General features: G+C 42.0%; 1 protein-coding gene across 2 annotated transcripts in view; it reads left to right on the top strand.

Annotated features, from left to right (window-relative positions):
• Positions 1–7,717, top strand: part of hdac7a (histone deacetylase 7a) — a 69,135-nt gene that overhangs the window by 962 nt on the left and 60,456 nt on the right. Inside the window, exon 1 of one of the 2 annotated variants that reach the window (XM_034591690.1) lies at positions 4,470–4,484. The exons of the other annotated variant lie outside the window; for it this stretch is intronic. The gene's annotated coding sequence lies outside the window, so the exon portion shown is untranslated. Of the gene's footprint in view, positions 1–4,469; positions 4,485–7,717 lie in introns of those variants that run through there. 2 annotated transcript variants of the gene reach the window in all.

Here is a 7,717-nt window from a genome sequence, read left to right as displayed (position 1 = left end):
TTTGGTATATATATATATATATATATATATATATATATATATATATATATATATATATATATGCATGTTGAGATCATTGAAAGGTCCTAAATAGGTTGTTAGTGGCGTCATGGTCCTATTTACTCAGATACTATTTATGCCGTATGCGTGATGAACAAGCTTCCTGTTCTCGTAAATATAGTTAATACTTCTCTGAGAAGAGTTACAGATTTTTTTGAATTCTAATTCAGTAATGTGTGACACTGACTCTGTGGCTGTTATAAACAGTGTTAATGTGCTGGACAGGATGAATTGTCTGTGCTGTAAACATCACTGGCAGCATCATGTACACAACGATGTTTACAGGACACCAGGGTTTATTTACATTCGAGTTAGGCTGTAACAACAAGCTGTTAAACACACTGAAATATGACTGTTGATGCAAGCTGTGCACTTCTAATGACGTGCTGTTGTTAGGGGGCCGATGCATATCTGTTTCAGATGGGCTGTGAGGTCATCACACTGTTACACAACCGCGAATCTTGCTTCAAGTGTATAGAATATCTGTCCTGGTGTGTGACACATCTGAATCTAGATTTGAAGATATCACCGGTCTCTCCTGAATCACAGCCCTGTCATCATGAAATGAATCTTGGGTGCAGCTCATGAGAGGTGTATGAAGGAGTGTGTGGCAGCCTTGTTGCTACAGATCACCAGCTTTACCTGTCAGTCAAACACTGTCAATGCAGCAGCTCCTAATTAAGACTTGTGTTTATTAAGATGTGAAGAGTGTGTGTGTGTGTGTGTGTGTAAAATGCAGAGGCTAAGTGGCGTATGGTTCTGGCCTCTCAGGCAGCAGCCCTCCAACACAGGTCATGTATTTTCCTACACTCCCAGTATAGGACACACACACACACATGCACACACACTTTACTGTGAAACCCCCCCCAACATATGGAGGCTATAAATTTAGAAAGACGTTTAAATTCTTGTGCAACATGTTTCAGTTTCTCTACAGAATTGTGCTGACTCCTTTGGGTTTGACGTTGGTTTTTATGTGAAGTTAAAACCATAATTCTTCCCAAAAGGACAGCTGGCATGTTGAATCGACCACGCTATTAACGGGCTGCACACTCTGACTCCAGAGATCTCTACAGCTCTGTTACCTTCTCTGATAAGAAGAGGGAAGTGTGGGTTTTTTTTCATGCTAGGTTTTAAGAGGTAAAATAAGCCTTTGTAAAATGCTATTTTTATGAATGATCGTGCTGTTGCATTTCATTCTTTACTAATAATAAAAATACCGACCTGTGCAGAAGTGCTTTGTTGGACTGCATAAAAAAAAATATTAGTAGAATAAATGTGGTCATAAACTGATGAAGCCAAAGTTTTTCGGGCAGGAATCCAGATTTTCAAAAACATTTTTTCGGCCCTGCTTCCTAAATTGTGCGGTCTTTCAGCAACTGCTAATAAAACAAGATGACAAAACAATGTGTGGTGCAGCGTGTTGGGTAGGAGGTGAATGAGTGAGCGCTGGGAGGCCGGGGAGTTTTGCATGTCATCTAGCACTAACATTCTTTAAGTAGGTCAGGCAGAGAAGTGATTCCCAGCCTCTTCCATAAACCTACTGATGTAATGCTGACCCACAAACAACAGCAGCTGCTGGGATCAGGGGTCTGGACCCCGTCTTATCCTCTCCTTCCTCCTCCTGCTCCTCCTCTCCTTCCTCCTCCTGCTCCTATTTCTTTCATTTCCTTTTTCTCTCTTCTTCTTTGCATTTCTTCTGTTAGACTTGCTTTTATGCAGCTTCAATTCAACCGCATAATTATATCATTCTTTGCCGGTATTACTGTCAACGCAGTATCCTCTTGATCGGAACCTTATCCAAACTTTTAGTTGCCTTATAATAACGGAACTCTTACCATAACAACAGCGACTTCCCTGTCTACACCTGCAAACAAACAATGTTTTTTGCTCATGACTCAAATCTGTTATTAGACTCTGTTGGACTGCGTTGATGGAAGTTATTACCACTAATGGTGTCGATAAAATCTTGAGTTTTAGAGAATTGAATCACAATTCATTGCAGCGGCTTGTTATGAAAGCTCCTGTCCCTTTATTTGAACAATGGCCTGAGTCACTGGTTCAAGGTCTCAAGACCAGAAGTGGCTGCACCAGGCAACAGATGGGTGCAGTTATCATCTCTAAAGCTGCATTAACAGATGTAGTAGAACAGGGTGAAAACCCAATGTCATTATAAAATCACCTGCACATGCATCAAGGAGATGTAAGCATTGCGTTGTGTGTTGTGCCCCATTTAGGGGCCAAGGTACCACATAAAAACAGGTTCCCCTTTTCCTCAAATCCCAAGCAGCCACATGAAAATTGATTGTTAAAAAATGGTCAATAAGGGGAATTTTAATTTACAACAACAACAGATTAAATAGGAATAAGCTCAAAAATAATAATCACTCAGACTTTAGGGTTGCAAAGGCCAATGTTACAAAGACAAACAAACTGACTGGAAAGTGGCTGCTAATCTTACAGAAAACAAAAAAACAATAGCTTACCTTCTTAACTAAATTATCCTAACAGGAGAAGGCAGACAACAAAAATGACAGTCCACCCTCCTATTTAACAATGTCATAAACCCCAGGTTAACCCTAGTTTTGGTGTGTGCGGCTGGTTGGGGGCTGAAGCCATGCTGGACTGCTCTCAGTCGAACGGGGAACCAACCAACCACGTCCTCGTATCTGACAAATGCACTCACCCAGCTACACACAGACAATCAAAGATGAAAACCAGAAACTGACCGTAGTCGTAACTTGTGTTTCTGGCAATTGGAAATTAATGAGAACCACTTCTTTTAGCTCTGTTTTGGGCCCCACCAACTGCAGCGTAGCTTTCAAATTGCATCACTCACTGGCTAGTTGCTAACTTTTTACTGAAAACAGCTGCAGCTGGAAACAGCTGGAAACAGGACAGATGACAGAGATGTTGGTAAAAGAGTCAAACTTAACAATAATAAATAATTGCCTCTTTACTAAAGAGTCGTATTTTCAGTCATTGAAAGAATGTCTGGGAATATTTGCTCTTCTTTATGATGTTTTCAGGCCAGAAATGAAAATATTTTACTTAAGTTTTGGCTGAAGTGTCCCTGGAAATTCCAAAAACTTCTTTAGAACGCAATGCTTGGAGGCGGGGCTAAAATATGCCTTCTTGAAAATTAGCACGGCTGTCCAGATTCTCACACACTAGCGGGCACTGGTCGCTGGGTGTTGACCTTTTCATATATATATATAATATATATCTTATGGTGTCCCAAACAGTTTACTCAATGTAAGAATTGACCCTGTAAAGTCTAAGATGGTTTAATACACTAGGGGGCGTTATGAGTCATGCTCAACCCATAAATGTAGATTATTTTGTAAATATGATAATACATGAGATATAAAAAACAGCATTAATGTATTTAATCAAAGAACAGTTATATAATTTAGTTTAAAGCTGAAAAAACAACAATAACATTTAATTGGGCAGCATCTCTTCAATGAGACACCTTATGTTTCATAGGTTCATTCGATCTATATTGATTCTATTTTTTCTTCTCAGTCACAACTTCAACCTTCCAACTAGATTAGTGTTTTGTTTTTCTTTCAGAAACAAACAGGAACATTTAACTTGAGACGTCACATGCTTTCATTTAATAAAGTCATTGATTTCTGTCAGAATGAAGCCCTGACCTCGGATGACTTTGTCCTTCCATCCCACTTTTCATCAGTGTGCCAAATTAGATTTAATCCATTTCCACCTGAAAATTATTAAACACATCAGTGTGTGTGTGAGCCCCGGAGCAACTCAACATGAATGATCAACTGTTGCTAGTTATGTAGGAGCTTATTCATGAATATCTTCACCTGCTAAGTGTAAACGTTCATTTATTACTGTGTCTTATTTACATATTCTGGACTCTCGTTGCTTCTGTACACAGAGGAAAAGTAACTCAACTGTGAAAATGAATCAGGGCAGGATTATATAAGTGGGTGTAAGTCTAGTGTGTGAAGATGACTGTGGTGTGTGGGGAGTTCTGTGACTGACAGGCCAGCACATTGTCTGTGAATTATTATGAACGTCTCGGCCTCCATCTTGTGTTTCTTCTCCTGACAGCAGGACTGATTATTGAGGCTTAGCAGACGAGGCTGGTAACCAAAACAGAGGAGGGGAGGTGGAAACACACACACAACAACAGTGCCGTCAACACAGACATCTTCCCGTGTGTGTGAGTGAGAGACGGCGGGTGTGAACGAGTTTAGTCAGTAGTCAGAGAGAATGAAAGAAAAGGTACACGATGGCTTGTGTGTGCGCATGTGTGGTTCAGACAGGAATTTATATGTCTGCCTTTGGTTGGAGAAGTTGGAGGAGTCGCTGGTTTGATTCCCAATAATGACGTTGCCAAAGGTAGATGAGGGCACGCAGAGAAACATTGTGCGTGTGCGTGTGTGTGTGTGTGTGTAGTGTGGTTGCAGATATGTTGCTACCCACCCCTCCAGAGGGACCTCGCCCTAGTATTCAGAAATTTTAATGACAAGCACATTCGCATGCTTTTCAACACACACACACACACACACACACACACACACACACACACACACACACACACACACACACACACACACACACACACACACATATTTGCACACTAGCACGTGCACCCACACTCCATATGTTTGCCATGCATTTGACATTGACGCATAGCTTTTTGTTTTATTTGGCCAAAATGAGACTCAGATGTGTCGAATGACTCTGATAAACAACCTGTAGCGAGCCAGCCGCCTCATCAGGCTGCATTACCATGAATCAGTGGAAACGTCTGCACAGCTGACCTCTTGCCACAAACGGAAGGTTTCTTACGAGAATATTTCATCCCAGAGTTTTAAATGAGAATACAGTGTCTTACTGTGGCACACCAGGATTAAATATTGGTGGCTTGGCCCTGCCAGAAGAAGGCCTGCAACATATTTGGGCTCTCAACCCATAGTTTAAGAAACCAGGGAGGGGACCTGGAGAGGCCAAAGACCATTTCACTCTTTCACAACAAATTCAGACCAACAAGTGACTTTCCTCTTTTATAACTGATGTAGCTCTGTGTCCTGCAACTCCACCCTGAGCTGAGCAGATTTGACTCATCACTTTTCTTCAGAGGCTGCAGAGGAAACCTCCACACTGAGCCTCATCTCTATTCAGTGTTTTGTGCTTTCACATGTGGACTGCTCATGTGGCTGTTCAACACTCCTCATGCATAACCTGTCACAGGAGAGATTGCGTAAATACACCGGTGAAATGTGAGAACACCGCAGGGTTTACTGCAAGTGAGTGGTCACGTGGAAGATGTTAAAAAGAAAACAAGTATACATACATCTCAAGATAAAAAGAGGTGCCATACACATTGAAGACACAGAGAAATATATCAACTCGGAGAGACGACAAGATTTGAGAGCTTTTGGCGATGACGGCCAAAACCAGTGTCGATGTGCTGTGGAAAAAAAACATGTGATCACCACAATGAAATCTATGTTACGTCCTGCCTTAGCCCGCTGTGCCATCCCTCACCTGAACGCTCCAGAGATTTCTGTGTTATTGTTAACACGTCTGAGCAGTTGTTCGTGAGAAAGTCAAACTCAGGAGAATGTCCGCACCCAATAGTCTGGAAATTCTCTGGAATTCGTATCTGACAATGGCGACAGGGAGATCAAGTTTTTGCTGCTCGAGGCCCCCACCCTTTGAAACGCTCGACCCACTGAACTCAGACACATTACCGCTCCTTTTATATCTTGTCTTAAAGTCTTTCTCTTATTGAGTTTTTATTGTTTTTCTTTTTTTCTTTTAGTCATTATTACTGCTTTATCTCTGATGTGGCCAACGTCCTTTTAGTCAACTGCTTTGTCTGATTTTTTATTTTTGGGGGGGGGGGGGGTTTACTTCTTTTTGTCAAGCACTTTGTCATATTGTTAAGGAAAGTGCTATATAAATAATGTTTACTATTATTGTTATTCCCAGCTACTGTGGAGCTGTCGACTATATGGACTCTTACACAGCTCCATAAATGCAAATCATGAATATAGAAGATATTGGGTTTCGAATAGCAGTGCACTGTAGTGAAAACAAATCATGAAATGGCTTCATAAACTAAATGCACTTGTAGACTTGACATGCAGCCTCCCTCTTATCCAGCTGACACAGAGCTTCTTCTTATCTCAGCCTCATTTATACAGCCATTTTTAATGGCAAGTCTACATCAGCTGTCTCTGCTGAAATATGTTGCCGGACCAGTTAATTTCTCACGGCATTAGTCAGCAGCTGATTTTCAGTTTGCACTACAGAAGAATAAGTTTGACTTCCAGCACAGAACAGCCATACATTGACACAACTGAACAACAACAACATATTGATCAACATCCTGATAAAGCTCCCTTCAACAGATTATTACAGTCGGCTTGTGTGCAGCTTGTTCTCTTCAACAACTGCTAAATCAGTTCCTCCTTATGCACTCTCTCATACACACAAACACACACAAACACACACAAACACACACACACACACACACTGGCGCACACACACAGGGGTTGACCCGGAGGGGAGGAAATTGAATTAGTGGGGTGTAATGCAGCTCCTTGTGTGTGTAATCAGAGCAGGCTTAGAATACAGGGCCATTGTAAGTCAGAGTGGTCGGAGCCCGGAGAGCCAGCGACCACAGGGGGAAGCTGCCCTTATCACCAGATATGATTACGGCCGAGGGAATGTGTGTGTATGTGTGTGTGTGGTTGGTGAGATTCATGTGGGAGTCATGGCCGACTGATTGCGTGGAGAATGCGTGTCTATACATGCCTGCGATTTCACACAAGTAAATGCGATGGGAAGAATAAACACCTACGATTAGTTCAAAATGCAACATTGCTGTTTTTAAAACAGAATCTTTATGTTAAAAAGGGCAACGCGTAATACAGAGAAGCAGTTTGCTTTCTTGTACATCTGATGTTGCAGCTACAAAAAGAACACCCGCATTTCTGACACTAACTGCTCACATCTTTCTTGTTTGTGGGGTTTTTATATCCTGTGGTAACAAAAAGAAAAGCCTTTTTTTCCTGTTCATTGCTTCCACTGTGATTGTTCGGCACAGGCTGCAGGCTGTGTTTTTTCCATGGTGGATGTCATTGTTTTTCAGTCTGTTAATTATTTTTGTGCTGGTATTTTGCCTGCTCCTGATATAGTGTTTCCTGCAATTGTCTTTTTTTTCTACCAGGCTGGCTGCATCTGGACTTGAGCCAAGCGGTCCCTCCTACCTTTAAAATGCACACACACACACACACACACACACACACACACACACACACACACACACACACACACACACACACACACACACACACACACACACACACACACACACACACACACACACACACATTCACACACATTCTCTCTGCTCTCCCTTCCTCCTCTTGGCACTTGGGAGAAAACACTAGAAGTCAGTGATATGGCAAACCAACTGTGTATGTGTGTGTACGTGTGTGTGTTTGTGTCAGTGTGTGTGTGTGTGTGTGTGTGTGTGTGTGTGTGTGTGTGTGTGTGTGTGTGTGTGTGTGTGTGTGTGTGAGGGAGAGAGAGAGTCCCCCAGTCAGATCTTAGGGGTTAATCTCTCTCTCTCTCTCTCTCTCTCTCTTTCTCTACCTCGGCCTCTCCC

The sequence above is a fragment of the Hippoglossus hippoglossus genome, chromosome 7, assembly GCF_009819705.1.
Source record: "Hippoglossus hippoglossus isolate fHipHip1 chromosome 7, fHipHip1.pri, whole genome shotgun sequence".
Taxonomy (NCBI): domain Eukaryota; kingdom Metazoa; phylum Chordata; class Actinopteri; order Pleuronectiformes; family Pleuronectidae; genus Hippoglossus; species Hippoglossus hippoglossus.
This window is presented reverse-complemented; position numbering and strand designations above follow the sequence as displayed.